The 23,060-nt window shown below is 41.1% G+C and overlaps 1 pseudogene; it reads left to right on the top strand.

The window, feature by feature from the left end:
* The window catches only part of LOC146575610 (dynein axonemal heavy chain 6-like), a 43,249-nt pseudogene extending 20,519 nt beyond the window's left edge, over positions 1-22,730 (top strand).
* The last annotated feature ends 330 nt before the right edge of the window (positions 22,731-23,060 follow it).

Raw genomic sequence — 23,060 nt, 5'->3', positions numbered from 1 at the left:
CACGGTACAAAGTTAAGTGTAGCGTAAATGTTTCCGTTTAGAAAGGAGAGCAAGGTTTAGCCTCCCGTTATAATCATCAGGCTGCTGAGACGTATTTTTCCAAGAGAAAAGAGTGGCACTAGGCACGTAGTCATAGACTGCAAATGATGGGAACTTTCTTAATCACATATTTACAGTTTTGTATTTTGCCTAAAAATGTGTGCACACAGCCTGGCGTTGTGTAAATCATGCGGCCACTGTACTTCAGAAGAAAATGACTCCAGATTACTTAATTACTGATACAGTAGGTGTGGCATGATCTCTTGGGGCTTTTTTTGTTTGTTTTTTTGTTGTTGTTTCTTTTTGGGGGGGGGTGACAAAAATACAACACAGCAATGACTTAATAAAAAGATTATAAACCATTCGATCATCTTAGCGCACCAACCGCTATTCAGCACGCGAAGATCATGGGTGCATCTGACCATAACAAAGTTATTTTTGGTGTATTCCATGACCGAGTCTGCTAATAATAAACACAAAGGGAAGTGATATCTTTCCTATTCTCAGCACCAACGTCAATACAAAGAGAAGGTCACCCATGTCATATGTCTTCCACCCTTTCTTTAAAGAGTCAAATAGTAAATGAATTATGAGGAGCCACCTCTTAGTTTTAATCTGAATCTACAACTCTTCTAAAGAGTTACGGGGTGACCGTGGCTCAAGGGGGTTGGGAAGCGTATCTGTAACCAGAAGGTCGCCGGTTCGATCCCTGGGCTCTCTGTCCTGGTCGTTGTGTCCTTGGGCAAGACACTTTACCCTATCGCCTACTGGTGTTGGCCAGAGGGGCCAATGGCACGATATGGCAGCCTCGCTTCTGTCAGTCTGCCCCAGGGCAGCTGTGGCTACAACTGTAGCTTGCCTCCACCAGTGTGTGAATGTGAGAGTGAATGAATAGTGGCATTGTAAAGCGCTTTGGGTGCCTTGAAAAGCGCTATATAAATCCAATCCATTATTATTATTAAAGTAAACCTGCTGACAAGTGTTAAAGGGGTCCTATTATTGCTGATTTCCAGCTGTGTATCTTTAATCTGAGAACCATACTAATACAGCTTGGCATGATTGACAATTCACAAAGATCCATACTTGGAAATTAACCGTAATCAAAGACTTACACCAAGTCAGAGACAATATTGCAGGTGAACTAGTTTGCTGTGTACTGTATGACTTGGGTTTATGGGGTAAATATTTGTTTATAAGGAAAATAATAATCATAATAAATATGGTAACATGGTCAAAAAGGAGTAGGAAGAAGGATTAGCTCATTTAATCCCACCCCTTTTTGATATTTGGTAACTAATAATCATCTTCCTGTTAATGCTTTATCCAATCATAAATCCTCCCTTATAATTCTTTACATATAGTTGGTTTTATAACCCCAGTAACACACCCAGAGACGCATATTTACAGATATATATATACATACACATACATACACTTGTATGCTTACATAGTGTTTACCTTGCAAAAAAAAAAAACAACATATCTTTGAACAACATTTTTAACTGAGTCATGCTGATGTCAGTCTGTTCCACAGCTTCACTTTACACATACAGAGATACTTAAAGTGCTTAAAGGGCCTCAGTCATTACAGAAATGCTAATGTTATGTATGCAAGTTATCTTGCAGCTGTAGATACAAGATAACTTGTGGACTCGTGTAGCTACTGTACCGCCATTACCACTGTGGCTTTTATTTTAGCTTTCGCTATGAGAGGCATAAATATTCATCTTCCTAGATATCAAACTTGGGCAACACAGGTGAAACCCCCTGTCTCTTTCTGTACGTGTGCTCTGTGAGCCAGTTAATGTCTGTCTTTTTCCTTCGCTGACCTGGAGGACCACCAGATGTCAGACCACCAGATGTTGACAGTATCTTGTTTTCTGAATAGCTGCCACTAGCAAACAGAAGGTTGGGGATGATGTGCTCACAGCCACACCTGTGTTCCTGAGATGACTCCTCATTGACATTACAGAAAGCCAACATTAGAAAAAGAAGAAAAGAGTAAATCCTGAAACGTAACCATTGTACCACTGGAAGGGTGTATGACAAAGGGAGAAACATATTAGAGGTGCTTCAATGACTCCTGCCTACTTTCTTAATCAATACAGCCTCTGAACAGATGGCAACACCTTCTAAATGTCAGCAGGTATGATTGCTTCTTTGCCTACTGACCCATCACCAATCAGACCGGCTGCTTTTCAGTTCAGCCCTCAGCGTTTTTTCTTCTTCTTTCTTTTCTTTAACGATACAAACATTAACAAGAAAAGAAAAACATATGAAAAATTAAGCAATGCATGGTTTCCAGTCGCTTTCAAAACACTCAACATTCAACAGCAGATGTGCTCCAAGTGTGGAAAGCAGTGAGAGCTGCAAAGTTAGTCTCCAGGTTATATTCTCAGTACACATCTTCTGAGTTATAAACCTTAATAAAAAAAAAATGCTGTTTTTAAACTCCCATAAGCATTTGTTACCAGTTTCACACATATCACACAAATCTAGAAAGATTTGATATAACATACTAAGTGTACTTTCAAGACACTCCTTTTGTCAGTAGCTTTGTCATCTTATCGTAGTCGAAATCAGTAGCGGCTGAGTGTTTATATTTCTCAATAGTTTGCTCTTTTTCCCAATTTTCTCAAGAAATGCTGCAATGAGTGACTGATTAAAAAAAAAAAAAAAAGTCCTTAACATTATGACCGACATGTCTTGCTGCCTTGTGGTGCAGTTTGTGGTTATACACTTGTGTCTTATCTCGTTTTGCTGTCTTTTTCTTTTTGTAATCTTTCTATCTATGCAAGATCTTACCATGCTTTGGGTGTTGCACAAATAAAGTTATTGACTTACTGATTGATGCTTCATATTTGAATGTTCTTCCATGATCTGGATGGTTGCCTGCAAATGGTGTTTGCAGAAAGCTGCTGGTTTCAGTTCATGCCAGAACAGTATATGCAAATCTACTGGCATAGATTTGAAACTTGTAGCAACCAGTCTGTCACATCTATTCATGCACCTAAACCTATATATTCACTGTGAGGAAATAGAACTGGAAGCGCAGACATGGAGTTGAACCCGAGCAGCTTTGAATCTTCTTCTGCTGAATTCCTCAAGACTGATTAAAGCAAACAAGATGCAAATGACCACAATTAGGAGTGTGAAAGCAAAGGGGGCTTTGAACAAAAAAATGCCAGTTCTATTCATTTGAAAATAAGTTTACACATCTATGAGATGTGCGTGAAACCAAAGGAATCTGAATACTTTTTGAAGTGGCTGGTATTAAGTTTTACATATAACTAACATGTTTTGTTTTGGCATGTTTTGTTCCTAATGTCCTTTTAAAATGATTCAGACTAGCTTACATCATCCAAAGCATTCAAACACTGTAATAAAAGCATTTTTCAGGGTCATCAGTGCACCTCTTGTCTGGGCGCACAAATATGCTGTTTATCTTCTTAGAACAGCACAGAGATATTCTAGGTCAAAAATAATGGGGATATTGTATATTTCAAGAGATTGTGTTTTGTTCTGTTTGTTGTTCATGGTCCTCTTTTTCCTCTTCTTTTGCCAACCGGCTGTCCCTCGCTGAGCCCAGTTCTACCCAAGGTCTCTCACTGTTCAAGTGGAGTTCTTCCTTCCCACTGCTTAAAGGTGTTTGTTCATGGGGGATCATGTTATTTTATTGACGTAAACGGAACTGTACTGAAAATAAAAGGATGCAGTGATATAGCTGCAGTATTGGGGGATTCTGTTTTCCTTAAGCTCGAATGTGTCATTGTTGGGAAAAAAAAACTAAAATGCTCAGTAACTCCTGCAAAACCCCAGGCTTAAAGCATTAAGGACGCTTGGAAGCGTTTATAATGCAGTTTATCATCGGTTATCGTGGCAATTTTCCTCTTGTAATCAAGAGAGTAAATACCAGCCATAAAAAGGTGAGTCAGCCATGTTGTTAAACCTGTTCTGAAAATCTGTGCAGCTCCACCAAATTTCATGCAACAGAAATGAATCACTGCAAGTCTTACATCCATCTTATAGTGGTAGCAGTGGTAGGTAGTCTCTTGAGTGAAAGTCCTATGCTTGACAACCTTCCAAAATTATCCCAAATGCCAAATCTTCTTGTTTACCAGATGCAGCTCCATGGATGAACTTGTTTGTGCAGCACATCCCACAGATGCTCGATTGGATTGCGATCTGGGGAATTTGGAGGTCAACTCAACACCTCAAACTTGTTGTTGTGCTCCTCAAACCATTCCTGAACTATCTTTGCTTTGTTGCAGGGTCCATTATCATGCTGAAAGAGGCCACAGCCATCAGGAAATACAGATTCCATGAAAGAGTGTACATGATCTGCAGCAGTGCTTAGCTAGGTGGTACGTGTTAAGGTACATGTCAAAGTAACATTCACATGGATGGCAGGACCGAAGGTTTCCCAGCAGAAGATTGTCAAACGCATCACAATTTCTCATAATGCATCCAGGTGTTCTCCAGGTAAATTATGCACACATAGCCCGTCATCCACATGATGTAAGAGAAAATGTGATTCATCAGACCAGGTCACCTTCTTCCATTGCTCCATGGTCCTTTTCTGATGATCACATACCCATCTTTGGTGCTTTTGATGGTGGATGGGGTCAGCATGAGCACACAGACTGGTCTGCAGCTATACAGCCGCATACACAACAAACTGTGATGTTCTGTCTATTTTGACACCTTTCTGTCAGAACCAGCATTAAATCTTTCAGCAGTTTAAGCTACATTAGCTCGTCTGTTGGATTGGACCTTCACTCGACCCATTACCCTGTCACTGGTTCATCACCGTTCCTTCCTTGACCACTTTGGATAAATACTGACCACTGGAGACCAGGAACACCCCACCACAAGAACAAAAATATATTTTTTTTTTCTTATTGTGTTCAAATATGCCATTGACTTGACTGCAGGGCCCTCTGATACCCTACGATGTAATCTATGCCATACAAGGAAAAATGTCCCAACTTTTTTATTCGTTTCTATTGTGGCTGACATAGCATATACATCATCACAGCCACAAGGTAATCAGCACCACAAGTATTAATGCTGGCAACAATATCGGCCACAGCTCTTCAAGATTAAGTCTAAAGCAGCCATAAGGGCGAGCCCAGACACCCTTCAGAGGAAGCTCATTTGTGTTGCTTGTATATGCAGTCTCATTCTTCGGTCACTGTCCCAAAGTTCATCAAAATAGATGATGGTCAGAACTTGTTCCCAACCTGGAGTAAGCACTTCAGCCTCTTTCCACTCTGCCACTCATGTCCTCAGACTTGGAGGTGCTCATTTTTTCCTAACCTAAAACCACCCCAGTGCAAGCTGGAGGTCACTGTTGACAGAAGTGCATCATCTGCAAAAAGCAAAGATGAGATCTTGAGAGCTTGAAAAGAAGACAACTGGACTTCTTGAGATTATCGAGGATGCATCGCCTCTCATCCAACAGGCTTCTACAGTGCTAGAACAACTGGTGGAGAGTCCCGGGTAATAAATCACTAGTTGGGGCTGTCCCAGATGCTCCTGAGGGTCGTCAACCCACTATCGATAATATGAGTTCTCACATGAGACAAGGTGTGAAAAAGGATGCAGATCATTCCCGTCACCCGGACTAATAGGTGATACCTCTGTGACACATTGCCCCACCCACCCTTATGTGAGCAAATAAGAGATCCTGAACCCAACACCCTCCAGCTGTGGAGGAGTTAAACACTCGGTGAGGACAAGCCTGACCCAGCAACACGAACTAAGGCCTTGCTGTGATTATACAGGGCCCAGGTGACTTTTTATGATATAGGCCATGCACTTAATGCTGTTTAGTAGCCAGAGCTCAATACAAGCTCTTAATCAGGTCCATCTAGTTTCAAAATAAAAATCTGGATTTTCTCAAATTTCAAGTATCTGCAGTTTGAGTTGTATGACCTGAAGGCTCTGGACGTTGTAGGGCTGTCCTGGTTGACACGCCTCTGCAATGTTGCGTGGAGATCAGGGGCAGTACCTGTGGACTGGCAGACCGGGGTGGTGGTCCCCATCTTCAAGAAAGGGGACCGGAGGGTGTGTTCCAACTACAGGGGGATCACACTCCTCAGCCTCCCTGGGAAAGTCTATGCCAGGGTGCTGGAAAGGAGAGTTCGTCCGTTAGTCGAACCTCGGATACAGGAGGAACAATGCGGTTTTCGTCCTGGTCGCGAAACACTGGACCAGCTCTTTATCCTCTCCAGGATACTTGAGGGTGCATGGGAGTTTGCCCAACCAGTCTACATGTGTTTTGTGGACTTGGAGAAGGCATTCGACCGTGTCCCTCGGGGTGTCCTGTGGGAGGTGTTGCGGGAATATGGGGTGTCTGGCCCATTGCTACGGGCCATTCGATCCCTATACAACCGTTGCAAGAGCTTGGTTCGCATTGCCGGCAATAAGTCGGACTCGTTCCCGGTGGGTGATGGGCTCCGCCAGGGCTGCCCTTTGTCTCCGGTTCTGTTCATAATTTTTATGGACAGGATTTCTAGGCGCAGCCAAGTGGCAGAGGGCTTTCGCTTTGGTGGCCTCAGAATCTCATCTCTGATTTTTGCAGATGATGTGGTTCTGTTGGCTTCATCGGGTGAGGGCCTCCAGCTCGCACTGGAGCGGTTCGCAGCCGAGTGTGAAGCAGCGGGAATGAGGATCAGCACCTCCAAATCTGAGGCCATGGTTCTCAGCCGGAAAAGGGTGGAGTGCCCACTCCGGGTCGGGGATGAGTTCCTGCCCCAAGTGGAGGAGTTCAAGTATCTCGGGGTCTTGTTCGCGAGTGATGGGAGAAGGGAGCCGGAGATCGACAGACGGATTGGGGCTGCAGCTGCAGTAATGCGGACGCTGCACCGGTCCGTCGTGGTGAAGAGGGAGCTGAGTGTAAAAGCGAAGCTCTCAATTTACCGGTCGATCTACGTCCCTACCCTCACCTATGGCCACGAGCTGTGGGTAGTGACCGAAAGAACGAGATCGCGGATACAAGCGGCAGAAATGAGCTTCCTCCGAAGGGTGGCTGGCCTCTCCCTTAGCGATAGGGTGAGAAGTTCGGCCATCCGGGAGGGGCTCAGAGTAGAGCAGCTGCTGCTCCACATCGAAAGGAGCCAGCTGAGGTGGTTCGGGCATCTGACAAGGATGCCCCCTGGGCGCCTCCTGGGTGAGGTGTTCCAGGCATGTCCCACCGGGAGGAGGCCCCGGGGCAGACCCAGGACACGCTGGAGAGATTATATCTCTCGGCTGGCCTGGGAACGCCTTGGTATTCCCCCGGATAAGCTGGAGGAGGTGGCTGGGGAGAGGGAGGTCTGGGCCTCTTTGCTTAGGCTGCTGCCCCCGCGACCCGGCCCCGGACAAAGCGGATGAAAATGGATGGATGGATGGACTTGTATGACATCAAAAGGTTAAAAAGCCTTAATCGTTACAGAATGTAAAGTAAGCATGTTATTCGTATCTACAGATCATACTTACTCTACCACAGCTACAACTGTGGCTTTTATTTTAGCTTTCACTCTGAGAGGCATAAATATTCTTCTTCCTAGATAACAGGTGAAAACCCCTCTCTCTTTCTCTTTCTGTATGTGTGCTCTGTGAGCCAGTCAGTGTCTGCCTTCTCCCTTTGCTGACCTGGTGGATCACATGGCTGTCTGACCACCGCAGTGTTAATGTCAGACCACCAGAGATGGTGAAGAGAAACAGGAAAAAAAAAACTTAATGGGAAAATAAAGAGGTGAAAAAAAAGTGCAGAGGGAGAGAAGTGCTTCATTCAGTTGATTTTTAACTGAAAATCGGCCATGTGGAGAGAAGCTGACTGTGCACATTTAAAAAGTAGATACTGTCCAATGAAATGGGACTGACCCAGCTTTTAATGTTGCACACCACCGAACAAAGTGGTTAACCAGGCTGAAAGCAGTGGCTTGAGTTGAGATAGTGATGAAAATAGCATGCCAAATAAAGGAATTGTTCTGTGTGCAGTTCTTTTAGTTTTGATGGCAGACCTGCAACAAACATTTACGATTTTCTCCATTAATCACTGACTGTCGCTGTGTTGGATCACAAAAACTGATATCACTATGAAGACTCACATCCATATTTTGTGTGTATTTATATAATTTTGTTTGCATATGTACATACATAACATGCAATATTAGCTTTACCCCTTATTTGAATATGCAAGATTATGTGTTTGAATCTGGGATGAGTCGAGCGATGTGGGTCCGTGTGAGTGAGTCGCAGTGAGTCATGGGTGAAAACCCAGAGTCCCCTATCATACGAGGTGGCTAACCCGCTGCTTTTTGAACAGGATATTGGAGAGTTGGAATTGTTCCTCTGGAATCTGTCTGCTCTCTATTTATGGCAACCCGCTGCACTTCCTCTCCTGGCACTAACCTGACTCACATGGATGCACCGGATTATGCTTACTGATCAGTCTCGGAGTTGAATGTACGTGATGATTGTTACAGGATGAGAGCCCTGCTTAGTTTAGTTACTGCTATGACACATGATAATGGTTTGGGGGGGAATTATTCCGCTCAGTTAACAAAGGCATGCTTTTCACTGTTAGCTGATGATTATTGAAGATGCTATCAGGGCAAGTGAGAAATGTTGCTAATAGATTTTATCAGCTCTGGCTAGGTACCATAAGCTAAGACCGACTTTCAGTTGCCTAAAATAGCACTTCACAGAACTGCTGTGCTAACCTAAGCCAACCAATATATTGACTGATCACAGCTCATCGCAAATAGTTTTCATGTATATCCCATATTAATAAAAACGTTTTTAAATTTAGAAATAGGGTCGTCACACAGTTTACGTTGAACTCCAATACCAACTATATTCTCAGCACAGTCTGCAGCACATGTAGAAGATTAACATCAAAACATGTTGTGGTGTCTGGACAAAGATGTTACCAACAGATTCTTCAAGTCCTGTAAGTTGTGAGATACTGAGCACTGCAGACTGGGAACTCCCCACAAGAGCTCCAGTTTTGGGGAAGCTCCCACTCAGATGTCTAGTCATCACAATTCACATTTTTCCTGCTTCTGACACATCAACTTTGAGGATTTTTTTTTCTTTGCTACATAATATATCCCACCCTCTAACAGGTGCCATGATGAAGAGATAAGCAGTGTTATTCACATCACCTGTCAGTGGTCATAATGTTATGCCTGATCAGTATATATTGCTAGAAGTGACTTGTTGCGTCACAAAAATACTGTCATTTAAAAGGAATCTGTTACATACCTTTGCATTTAGCTGGTGCAGCCTGGTTATCTTGTGCAAAGGGTGTGTAGCCTACCTTTTCCCTGATAGCCCTGACTTTATGTTATTGCATAGCAAACTGATATTGGTTGCAAATTCCCAACAACAAAATGATTAATTTCTCTCAAAGTGACAGCTTTAACTAAAAACTAGCTCTTGCAGTTTTGAAAATTTTGCATCAGCATTATTCTTCTTTTCATCAAGCTTCTGGAATTATCAAAATATAAAATAGAGCTCCTTAACAGCTGACAGCATCACTCCAACACAAAATAATGTAAATACCACTGTCTGACCTTAACATGCTGACTGACACACCCACGGGATTGAATATATTTCACCACTGCAGCAACAGTTTAATAGAAACAGATGGTGTTTTGTATAAAGGCCTTTGTTACACGATTACTAAAAATGAATTGTTACAAGTTAACAGGACTGGTTCTACTCTACCTGAGCACTCAAGCACCTTTTCTATGCTTTAGTGATTTCTATCTAACATTCACACTTTAATGCATCAGAGAGAAACTTGGGGTTAGCATCTTGCCTGAGGATATTTGGCAGACTCGAGCACCAACCTTCCAATTAGCAGAGATTAATAGTTGATCTGCTCTACCTCCTGAGCTACAGCCATCACTTCCTCCACAAGGAAAAAGTAATCTGATGGTACACTCTGCTTTGTAACAGATAACACTAAATACTGGAACTGACCCATTCCTTCTCTCTTTACTGTAAATCCAGACTACTCCCAGAGGACATGAAGGATATCGCTGTATATGATAATATCATGAATTTATACTTCATAAAAATAGTTTCAGCATCAGCCCAGAAAACACTCTATTAGTTGGTCCATTACTGTCGGTTCTATCACGACAAATATCATGTTATAAGCATAGGTATGTTACTATTTATCAGATGTCTTTTTGATATAATAAGAAATAAGACACAGTTGCTGAAATCTTTGAAAACCTAAAGCTTGACAGCTTTGCTGTGCCTGGTTACTGTTACTAGGATATAATCGGACAGCCCCTGTTTTGGGGAGAGGTTTAACAAATGATCCCATCTACATGGACAATTTACATTTCTCTTTTTCTCTCTCCTTTTTGTGTACAGTAAAGACACAGCGGTGGTTGCCAGAGAGAGAGAGATTGTGTGTGTGTGTGTGTGTGTGTGTGTGTGTGTGTGTGTGCGTGCGTGCGTGCGTGCGTGCGTGCGTGCGTGCGTGCGTGCGTGCGTGCGTGTGTGCGTGCGTGCGTGCTCATGTGGTAGCTGTGAACCTTTCGAGAGAGGAAGGAAGAGATTTTTTAAAAAAGACATCTGATTGGAGAGGATGGATAAACACAAACAGATAAGACTTTATAATTCCCTAGAGGAAATGCAGGCAGAGCCGTATGAGATTTAAAGAGTAAAGACTTCCTTTGGAAATGCCTTTTTACAGTCTTCATGTTCCCTACTGTTAAATCACAAGGCTCTACATTAATGACCTACACATGCACAGATATTACAATCATTATGGCAATCATGTGGCGTGCCCTCCTTCTCTCTTTCTTCCTCTCTCTCGTCCTCTGAATCAGCCACTCCAGGCCGCAGCTGCCAGCTTTTAATGGCTTCCAGATCTCCTTTTCTTCCTCCTTCCATTACTATTTGCTGTCTCTCTGCTTTTCTGCAGCGTCTCAGATGAACGGGCCAAAGTGGAAGTGGAAATCTGCTGTAGTTGAGCCAGTGAGTCAGCTTACAACGCACCCGTTTGAAGGGAAACCACAGAAAAGGTTGTTGTTGTTTTTTTACATATATATAAATGTATTGTATATATTTCAAACGGAAAGTCTTGATGAGTGTATTTGTTAAATATGTGTGTTTATGCATAAGAACACTCATTCAAAGAAATGCTGTTGAGGTTATTTACATTTACTGGAAACTGATGGAAGATCGTGAGTAACTGCTGTGGGACAGGATTTGTGCAGACTTACAAACTGTGACATAAAGAGAACCTTATCTAAATTATTTCTACTAAAATAAGTTTATTTTTCACAGGGTGAGTATGGTGTCTAGTTACAGAAACCCAGAAGCACCTCTCTGCTTTCTTTTGGAGATGACATGGGATTTTTTGGCTTCATCAGAACATGACCTCTGGCATGCACTGTGGCGGTTTCTAGCTGAGTGTGAAGAGGCCAGCATGAGCGTCAGCACCTCCAAGTTTGAGGTCATTGTTCGCTGCCAAAAAAACATTGGATTGCTCCTTTTCGGTTGTCAGAGAGTTGCTGTCTCCAGGCCTCTTGGGGTCTTGTTCTCTGGTGATGGTAAAAGAATTAATGGATGGTTGTGGTGAAGAGAGAGCTGGGCTGAAGCGAAAAGATTCCAATTTACCAGTCAGTCTATGTTCGAGGAGCTCTGGGTAAAATCCGTAAGGATGAGACGGCTAAGGCCTCACAGAGCAACCACTGGTCCCTTTGGTACTTTTACTCCCCAATCAGTTGGAGAGTGGTTGCTCACCTTCAAAGTAAAAGTTGTGGCTTACTGTACAGGGAGAATACATCTGATTGGATCCCTTCCAAACTCATCCCGCCTTTCTACACAAATGAATTAGTTCTGATTGGATATTATCTTTCCAGAACATTTTCATCTAGTTTTTATTCACTGAGATTCATTGGGTGAATACATTTCATCATAGTTTTTGTCCTCGCCCATTAGTTTTTACATAGTTATAACTTATCGTCTTGTTTTCATCAGGAAAAAAGGTTGTTCGCAAAAATAATTGATCAACAAAATAAACACTCCCTTCTAAAAACCAAAGAATCGCATGGAGGTTTTTCAGTGCAACACCCTACCAGTTTCAACTGCCAGCAACCACTTACCAAACGGTCGAGATATTTTACTTAGCGACCTGATCAATAATAGTTTGAGGTGTTTCGATATCTGACTGGAGGTCAGAGTTAGTTTCAGGAGTTTCAGAAATCTGGGGTGCTTTCTCAGTGCCTTCTTTTTAAGGTTTTCCAGTGAGCATGGACATTCAATCACAGCCCCAGATCCTACTGGAAGGATCAAACTGCCAGCGTTTGGGGACTGCCCAGGGGGAACTGTTGCCAGGATGGAAGTCTTAGGCTGGTACCATGTGTGTGTAAAGGGTATTTTTTTATGTCTGTTTATTATAACTTCTCTGAAGTGGATACACTGGAGAGGGAGAGGGGATTTTGAAGCTGGGGCACCATATAAGCTGTTGTTATGAATACAGTGTGTTATTGGGACTGATGATGGACAAACTCCCCATGACAACAACTGGCATGTCTGCTAATGGAACCCGACAGGTGACACAAAGCCAATAAGACCAACATGTCACATCTAAACCGGCTAACATAGAGCACACACACACATGTTCAGATTTCAGGCCACATATTTTGCCTGTGCGCACGTAGTGCTTTTAACTAACTGCACAGACACAACACAAACAGCCTGGCAGCATACCACAACTGACAAAGGCGATAGACGCTTATCCGCAAGCACAAACACGGCCTTATATCAAGTGTTTGATGACATTTTGATGGTAACAACCATCTTTGTGAGGCAGGCCAGTTTCTACGACTGTTTTGATTACTCACTCTTAGTCATCGGCAGCAGCAGCAGCAGCACCGGCAGCGGCAGCAGCACCGGCAGCGGCAGCAGCAGCGCTGAGGCCCCATGTGCCACATACCATGACAACCACAGCAGCACAAAGAGCCCTAGTAAGTAGGACTGAGGCCTATCAATCACGTGAGGTCACTGCGGTCCAGCTGAGAGGAGAGTGGGGCAGTCACCCTTTTGTTGTACATTGTTGTGTTGCGGCTGGTGACATCATCTTTTGTGAAGTCTGTCATTAAAGAGTGATAAATGTCCTTTTATGTGTGTGTGTGTGTGTGTGTGTGTGTGTGTGTGTGTGTGCGCGTGTGTGTGTGTGCGTGCGTGCGTGTGCGTGTGTGTAACGAGTGGAGGGGAGAGAGGAGCTTGGTCCCTCGCGCTAAAGGGCCCCTAATAGAAGGTTTTGAGGGTGTTATTGTGCGGTGTGCAGGGGGCCAGCTGGGGAGAGTCCCCAACCACAAAATGATGTCGACGATCAGTTAGTGGGAAAGAGGGCTTTGATGATGACTGAGTGGTCACACAAAAGGGATAAATAAAAAAATAGGAGAAGAGAGTAGCGCAATAAAAGCTGTGGTTTTCTCCACAAGATTTTTTTCACTACTTTCCATTATGGTGCGCTCCTGAAACTGCTGCAAAAGCTCCTATTTTTAAGCACTGTCATCATTTTTACAAGCCTTCATCAGCATGTTATTGTCACACAAGATGAAGTTAAGCGAGTAATAAACTCTGTGCACGGTCAGACACATCCACTGACTCATCTCACCCACTGCATTTGACCCGATCGCTTAAAAACCTCCCGAACACACTCACACGCGCACGCCCACAAGAACAGGAACGCGCGTTAGAGCGAGCACAGGTTCAAGTTCTTGCTTGTATCATTTATTTTTTTTAACATTCTTTTTCCTAGCACTGTAAGCCTCGTTATCTCCTCGGGTTTCAAAGCGAGGCATCCGCCGGCGCCGACAAAGAGCTCTCGCGTTGGTTGACAGCCGTGCCGACAGCTGCAGCCCCCTACCAGAAGCGTACAATATGAGGCACTTGTCAAAACTTAAGAGGGGAGTCATTCAACGCATGATGGGCCAATCTGCCGTGGAGGTATTCAAACTCCGCGGTGCGATGCCAAATGGGGGAAGAGTCGGCAGAAAAGAAAAAGTGATGACTCACCAAACTTCCCAAAATCCCCCTCTCCCTCCCCCTTCCTGGTTTACTGGAAATGGAATGCTGCTTTTTTGTTTTTTTTTTCCCTCCAGTCTCAGACGTTCATCTTCTTGACAAGCTGCGGGGTCAGGGCCTGGGTTAATGTTTGTCTGTGGGACTGTTTCATCCCTCTCGGTAGGGGCAAATCCGGCAAACGTGTTTAATTATGTGAGGCAGACGTGAAAGTTTGTTAGCGGTGCGGGGGAGGGCTTGAGTAGCTGGAGTGCTCATTTGTGAAACAGATAAGTCTTTGTGCCTCATCATAACCGGGCCTTTTATACCAGTGATTTATGCTGGTGAGGGTTTGGATTTACCAACTGCCGCATTAATTCACTGTTAATCTAAACCGGATAAGTGGGATCAGCTGAAACGAGCTGCTTAGTTTTATGTTTCCTAAAGAGATTTCAATAGACCTGACTGTTTTAAACCACTTTGGCAACTTTATAAGCCTTTTTGTTTGACCTCTATAGCATTTGCAGACATTTCTGATGCCTCGAGGCACAAACACACTGTTTACAAAGCACTTAAACGGTTATTTGAGATTCCAAATATAGAACAGCATACTTTCGAGGCGTACTTTCGAGCTTTTTAGAGCTTTCAACCACATCTCACTGCTATCATCAGCAAATAATGCAAGTGCAGGTGGCATTATTTTCCCCAAGTTCAATTTATTTTCATTTAAAAAGAAACATTAAACCTAACAGTTATCTCAGGGCACTGTGATATTAGGAAAAGAACGGTTGAAGATGCCTTGGGAGCAAGCATTTGGTGACAGTAGGGATGAAGAACTCCATTTTCAAAGGAGAGCTCCTGCTGAAGCAGACTCGGGGACAGTTGGGGGAACGTGTAGATTTCCATCTACACGTTCCCCCAACTTGCCTATGACTCGATTGGTCAGTGGCGTGAAAACGTCCTTCCTGGTCTTCCTTCAGTAGTGACCTTTGACCTGAATTTCCTGGATGCTGCCAGCAGTGTTTTTTCCTGCTGTTTTTGCTAATGTTTTGTTTCCCACAGATGCTTCATGAAGTTATTGTGATCTCATCCACCACTCAGTCATCCTCTCTGTGGCAATTTTGTCTTCAGCGTGCATGGGGTTGTTCTTTCAGATGTGCAGTGGTTTCTTTGCTTCTTTTAATTTCATAATGGCATTTTTCCAGCAAGTTTAATTTCACATCACCTATTACACAGCAAAATCTCCAGTGTTAAATTAACACTAGAGAGTGTCTATATGGGTCCACACCTCTGAGTGTTAAATAAAACACTGTTGAGTGTTAAATTAACACTTTTGACAGTGTTATATGTTTAAAAGTAACCTAGTCAGTTTTGAAGATTAACAATGGCTAACACTGAGCAGTGCTGATTTTCTAACACTGGAAAATAACTCAAAATGTTAGAAATATTCCAGTGTTAGAAAATCAGCACTGCTCAGTGTTAGTCTTTGTTAATCTTAACTACATTTTTTGTACCTCGATTTAAACAGATGAATATTTGGACATTGCTTGAGCTCTACATCCATTCTGTTCCAAAGTTTCACTCCACACACAGACACACACAAACTTTTCCTGGTAGTTCTAACTATCTGCCTTTTAAAGTTATTACATCCCCTCAAATTGTAACCTCCTTCTTTATGTGTAAAGAGCTTTTGGATATTTTCTGGCAGTATACCCTTATTTGCCTTAAATAGGAGTTGAGCAGTCGAGAATTCAACTAAATCAATCAATTTTAATAGTTTTGACTGCAAAAACAAAATATTAGTGTGACTATAATATCCTACCTTATACATTATTCTTATAGCACATTTTTGTAGTATAGCCAGGTGATGCAGAGAACTTTTGTAATTATTGCCCCACACCTCTACACAATAAGTCAAGTATGGTAGGACTAGTACACAGTATAACAAAAACATTGCATGGCATTAAGAAGAACTTGGCTCTATTTATGATTGAGATACTTTTGGACACTTTATTTTGTATATGTCTGATGTGTGATTTCCAGCATAATTTGCTATCAATCATTACTCCCAAGAATTTTATTTCTGATACTACGTCTATGACTACACCATCTATTTTTATTACAGTATCTTCATTTACATTGTAATTCCCAAAGAACATTACCTTGGTTTTGCTCAAATTTATAGATAATTTGTTAACATCCATCCATATTTTTAATTTCCTTAACTCATTGTTAATGTTAAGTACTAGGTCACTATGGTCGTCGTTAGAATAAAAAATATTGGTGTCGTCAGCAAATATAACTAATTTTAATAACTTTGATACATTAAATATGTCGTTTATATAAAGGTTAAATAGAGTTGGTCCCAGAACTGATTCTTGTGGCACTCCACAGCTAATGCCCAAATACCCCGATTCAAACTCGCCCATCTTCACATACTGCTGTCATAGTGGGTCCATTCTTCATCAATCGTAACCTCAAGGCCACTGGATATTTGAAATTGCTACATGATGATGTGTTTCCCTCTGTATGCACTGAAGCTGGCACGTTCCCTAAGTTTTTCCAGCAAGATGGTGTGCCAGGTCCGAGCATTCCTAGATGAACAGTTTCCTGGAAAGTGGATTGGTCGTCGTGGGCCAGTTGAATGGCCCCCAAGGTCTCCCGATCTGACCCCCTTAGACTTTTATCTTTGGAGTCATCTGAAGGCAATTGTCTATGGTGTGAAGATAAGAGATGTGCAGCACCTGAAACTACGGATACTGGATACCTGTGCTGGCATTTCTCCTGCGGTGTTGCTATCAGTGTGTGAAGAGTGGGAGAAGAGGGTTGCATTGACAACCCAAGACAATGGGTAGCACATTGAACACATTTTATAAGTGGTCAGAACCTTGTAAATAACTCATGAAAGAATAAAGTTACGTTGAAACCCTCTTCCTATTGGCCCACCCTGTATATGTGTGTGTGTATATATATATATATATATATATATGTATGTATATATATGTATGTATATATATATATATATATATATATATATATATATATATATATATATATATATATATAACGATACACAAAATTCACGGTTTGGTTCGATACTTTGGTGTCACGGTTTGATATTTTTTCGATACAAAAAAATGCTCATGCTTTTTTAATTTGTCATTTATTAAAATTACAAATAAATATTTTAACTCAAAAGTGCAGTTTTTAAATTTAAACAACAAATGCTGAAACAACAAAGTAATAAAAAAAATAAATCTATCTGATCCAGAAATCACTCATCTTTATTACAGAGAAATGGCTCTTTCCAAAATAAAAGCTATACGCTTCTTCTGGGCTATATTCTCAGCAGCATATTAAACATATCAGGTCCCCATAAGGAGAATCATGTGCTAATGGCTGTCTAAATGACTCAGGTAAAGTTTGTAGCATGCGTGCTTGTTGTTTTGTCTGCTTCCACTTGTCTTTGCACTAGGATGATGTCGGCGTAACTTCTGTCTTGCTAGCTTGTGCTGCGCTCAGTGGATCTGCTCTCGACAGTGCAGCCTAGGCGGAGTAGTCGAACGCAGATCCACTGAGCTCTCAACACAGACAGCATCGTCAGAAGAAAAGTTGATAAAATAAATTAAATGTTTTGTATTGTTCGATACATGTGCATACCGAACCGAAAGCACTGTATCGAACGGTTCAATATCAATACGAGTATCGTTGCACCCCTAATATATATATATATATATATATATATATATAGATAGGTAGGTAGGTAGGTAGGTAGGTAGGTGTGTGTGTGTGTGTGTGTGTGTGTGTATATATATATATATATGAATTATGGAATGCCGTTTAAGAAAATATTATTTATATTACAAAATTTCATCAGATGAACTATGTCAGTACTTTGTAGAGCTTTGTTTTTTGTGACAACTATTTTGCAATAGCTGTTAAAACTACAAATGGTACAAATAATTTGGATTCTGCATTGCGTCAATTTGAAGATCATATATTCATTCAGCAAAATTTCTATTGCTTATGAATAATGTTCAACAAAATGTTTCTGGGAGGAGATTATGCAAAATTCTTGAGGGAATTTATCAATCACTGATGGAGATGTCAACTGAGAGAACACTTCAAGCAGAAGCTGAAGCACATGGTATGGGTCATTATACCATTTTACATCTCAAAGAGGAAGGCCAAGATAAGAGATAAAAACACATTTCATTTTCACTAAGTATATTAAGAAGATATATGTGCAAGTTTCATTTTATATATGCAAGTTTCATTTTATATATGCAAGTTTCATTTTATATATTTAAGTTTCATGCTATATCTGCAAACATTGCCACTTTTTGTTTCCCGCCCACCACCGTGATGCCTTTAAAAGCTTCACACTGTCGTATTAATTGACCGAGAGGTTCAATATAGGGCAAAAAGGAAGGAAGGGAGAGATCGGGCAGCCCTGCCTTGTTCCCCTCTCCAGGATGAAAGAATCCGAAAGATCCCCATTTATCTTTATGCAGGCGCTTGTCTTGTTGTACAGAGTCTTTATTAAAATTATAAAATTGGGCTTGAAACCAAATTTTTCCAGTGCTTTGTAAAGAAATCACCATCTAACTGAGTCGAAAGCCTTCTCAGCATCTAAGCCCACAACCATAGCCTTGATTTTGTCCCTAGCTGTTTGTTCTAGTGCATGTAGTGATCTTCTTATATTCTCAAAAGTTTGTCTTTGCTGAATAAAACCAGTTTGGTCTTTGCTTACCTTTAATGTAGACAGTGCCAAAGAGACTTGTAAAACCAAAGAAACCAAGTCTCCAAAGCCTGAAAGCCTGTGAGCAGTCATTCAAACCAAAGGTCTGAAGCAACGGCACCATGATGCTATCCACCTACCTCCTCTGCCATCCACCAAAAATGTCGACCAACAAGCTTTTTTTGGCAAGCTTTTTTAGAAAAGCTTGCCATTACAAAATTGTGTTATTTAAAGTAACTAGTGTGTCATACTTTGAAAAAAAGAGGCTGCTAGAAAGAATTTGAGGAATTTGTAACCAGATCTTTGAAATTTTGTGATCATGGTAGCATATTTTACAATAAAAAACAATATAATGCTGTAGTCAATCAGTAAACAATATATATAGTCTACAGTGATAAGGTAGTTCCAAGTATGTCTAAAGCAAATTTCTGTCATAATTGCCACTATAACAGGAACACGTACCTTCTCCCTTCCTTTCTCAGCCCTTAAAGGATGTGATGTCAACCCCTCCTCTCCCCAGATGGCTGTTTCCCATACAGCGGGACCCTACCTTCAAATGTCAACTTCACGAGTACATCAGTACTGACCTCGACAGTCAAGCTGTGATTTTGCAGTGTGATGATGATGATGATGCAGTATTTCTAACTGTGAAGCAGTGGGAAAATATCCAGTGCAAGCTGCTATGCATCCCCTTCTTTGCACGCTACAGACTATGGAAACCCTTCGATGTCTGGCACAAAAATGTTTGTGCCAAAAAGATAACTTTGGCCATGGAGTCACTATAAAAAAAATTGTGTTTTGTATTTCTATTTTCAGATGCATTGAAAAATTGTCAGATTTTTGGATATGATTGAACTATTCTGGTTATGTTGAATTTTAATTTGAAATTAACATGGGATTTTATTTGTATATTTGTATGTTTTTATATGTGTCTGGAAGGCATATATAAATAGGCAATAAATATGAAAACGCACCCTCTTTGAAAGTCAACCTAAAAAATGACGTCTACCTGCAAAGTATCAAGCAAAGCATCCGGGTGGTTTTACTGCATTGTTTTCCTTAGATGCCTGACAGCTTTGAATTGCCCTGATGTATTTTTCTCCTTCAAAAACCATTCCAGATTGTATTTGCTGCTGCGAACGTGTACTCACACATGTTTGAGCACTTTCTGAGAATCTATAAGGAGAATGAAAGTTTGGATTTGGATGCAGTGCTTATTAACTTATTACTTATTCCATTGAAATTTACATTTTTTGTCATTATTGTTTTGTTTTTTGTTGTTTTTTTCCTACATTTTACTGTGGATTGTTTTTGGAAATTTGGAAAGTTTTTGACCATAAAATGTGATTTAAGGTCATCAGTCACACGCTCACCCAACTCGCTAAGAGGAAAGCTGAGGCCATAATCACTGACGTTCGTGAGGCCAAAGTTGAAGGACAGATCAGTCCCTCTACTACAGCTCAGCTGGTTGACTTTCTCACATTTCTGGATGAGATTGAGGAGACGGTGAGATGTTCCTGTTTAACAATTAAATGTGATAAACCAACAAAACACAGCAGCTTGTTTTCTTTTTCCTCAGCTTTCTTTTTCTGATTTACTCAACTCCATATTTCCATTTCTCGTTTTGCTAACAAAGAGCTGAAATCAGTATGCAAAATGTACGATCTGATCAACGTGCACTCAGTCCCCACACCACCAGAAATTCTTGCCATGCTTAAACTCTGTGATGACTTGTTAGATGATATCATGTGAAAGGAAGCGGAAGAATGGGATGCTACTATGAAAAGGTTTTGCAGCTACCTGAAGAAGGATATAAAGGAACTCAAACAGGAGAACATGGAAATCCGGTTTAAATTGCAGGTATGAGACGATGATTGTTTTATTTTTAATTTTGTTGTTCTATTTCTATTTAGTAATTTTAACTAAAGCATAATTAAACTATATTTGGTATAATTAAAAGCTCGTGCATTTTAATGTGCAGGATCCACAAATTTTAGACATCAGTGCTGATTCATCACAAGTGCATCTGCTGTTGGGGGAGATCCAGATTTCCATAGAAAAGCCACAGGCCAAAGCTTCCTCCTGCACATCCTACCAGAAGAAATTCAAAGTACTCTAATTCTTTCAATGTAAACATATTTCATAGAAACTAGATCAAGCCATAAAAGTTTCGATGTGTGCTAAAAAAGTGATACAAAAGAGAACTGCAATTCGATTTGCATGCCATTTGGTGAAATAAATATTTGATCTCCTACACTCAGCCAAACTACTGGTTTCTATTGATTGACTGTGTGCACTAAGATTGCAATCAATCACAGATACTCCTAATCTCAACTCGTAATGTGCATAAAGCCCACCTGTCCACAGAATCAATGTCTTCCATTCAAACCTCTCCACCACCACTGCAGCTATCAAGGGAGATCAGGGAAAAGACTGTAGACCTGCACAAGACTGGAAGAAGCTTGGTGAGAAGATGGAAGAAATATCAAATGACCATGTGTGGAGCTCCATGAGAGCTCTTGGAGTGATGATAATCATGAGAAAGCTATTATCCCAAAACTACATGGGAGGAGTTTACTAATGATCTGAAGGCAGATGGGACTACCGTCACCAAGAACAGCACTGGTAACACACTACACCATAACATATTGAAATCTTGCACGTCCCCCTGATCAAGAAGGTCTTAAGCATGTCTCTGAACATCTAAATAATTCAGATAAGACCTGGAAGAAATTGTTGTGGTCAGATAAAAGCAACATCAAGCACGGGCATTAACTCAACCTGCCATGTTTGGAGGAAGTGAAATTCTGAGTATGACGCAAAGAACACCAACCCCAGGTAGAAACATTAAGCTTTGGGCTGTTTTTCTGTAAAGACAGGATGACATCACCGCATTGAGATGCCAAGGACAGGGGCATTTACACAAAATTTCTGGAATCTCTTTCCCTCAGCCATAACACTGAACAACACTGTGGATGGATCATCCACCATGACAATGACCCAAAACATACCGCCAAGGCAACAATGGAGTGGCTAAATAGGAAGCACATTAAGGCTACTGAGTGGCCTATCCAGCCTCCAGACCTTAATCCCAATAGAAACTCTATGGAAGGACCTGAAACTTTTAGTTCTCATACAACAGTCAAGAAACCTCTAAATCTCTAGAGGATTAGAGAGTTTCTGTAAGGAGAAGTGAGCCAAAATCTTTCCTGTGTGCAAACCTGTTGACCAATTACAAGAAAAAAAATTTCATGGATATTTGGATGATATTCTGTCTCTCTCCATTAAAATGAAACTACCATGAAAACAAGAGACTGTTCATCTCTTTGTAAGTGAGCCAATTTACAAATTCAAAAGGGAATTAAATTATTATTTCCTCCACTGTATAGCAAGTATATCCATACTATAAACTAAATAAAAATGTACTTTTCATTTTACCCATCGCTAGAGCACACTTCAACAACTGGACATGGAGCAGTTTAGTGCACAAGTCAACAAATGCAGCAAGTATTTCAACCAGCTTGAGAAGGGCCTGCCACGTAACAATATAGTTCCCTGTCTGAAGAACAAGGTGAACGTGATGATGCACAGAGTGGGTAGAAAAAAGTGTTATGAAATATCGGATATTTTTTGTGGCATACAGTAGATAATGTTGTCAGCAGTCTCTTTTTAAAATGATACCATATTACAATATGGGCTGAAAGTAATTCATTATTTTTGTGACTGCTCAAGTGTTATTTATGTGTTCTTTCTTTAGCTGCCTGTGATCGCTGATCTTCATTACCCATGTCTGAAACCAAAACATTGGAAGACCTTGGAGTCTTTGGTGGGGACTTCCCTCAATGTGGATAAACTTACCATAGCTGGTTTAGAGGAACTCAGTTTTTCATACGGCAAAGAGGATAAGGGTACTACTGACTGAGCACACAACAGATCCTAACACCTAATAAAAGTTACAGATTGATTAGAGGTCCAAAATCATATTTATCGGCTCATCATTAAATTGCAACTAGAGTTATTAAAATGCAAACTCCTTAGGAAAAAAAACAAAAACAAAAAAAAACATCTAACACAATAAATAACTTTTAGGTTTCAGGACAAGCTTCAGAAGAGGCTTCAGTGGAGACCACATCTCAAAGGTATGTGGATTACATATAAATATTTATACAGATATTATATCTCAGTAAAAGTACTACAATAAAAATGACACTTACATATCTCTCTATTTAATATTATATCCCTCATTTTATAC

This window comes from Mchenga conophoros, linkage group LG4 (genome assembly GCF_057382185.1).
Source record: "Mchenga conophoros isolate Kocher_MC1m ecotype Shallow Benthic linkage group LG4, M_conophoros_male_GT1.1, whole genome shotgun sequence".
Taxonomy (NCBI): domain Eukaryota; kingdom Metazoa; phylum Chordata; class Actinopteri; order Cichliformes; family Cichlidae; genus Mchenga; species Mchenga conophoros.
The sequence above is the reverse complement of the archived record's forward strand: the minus strand, read 5'-3'. Positions and strand labels throughout refer to the sequence as shown.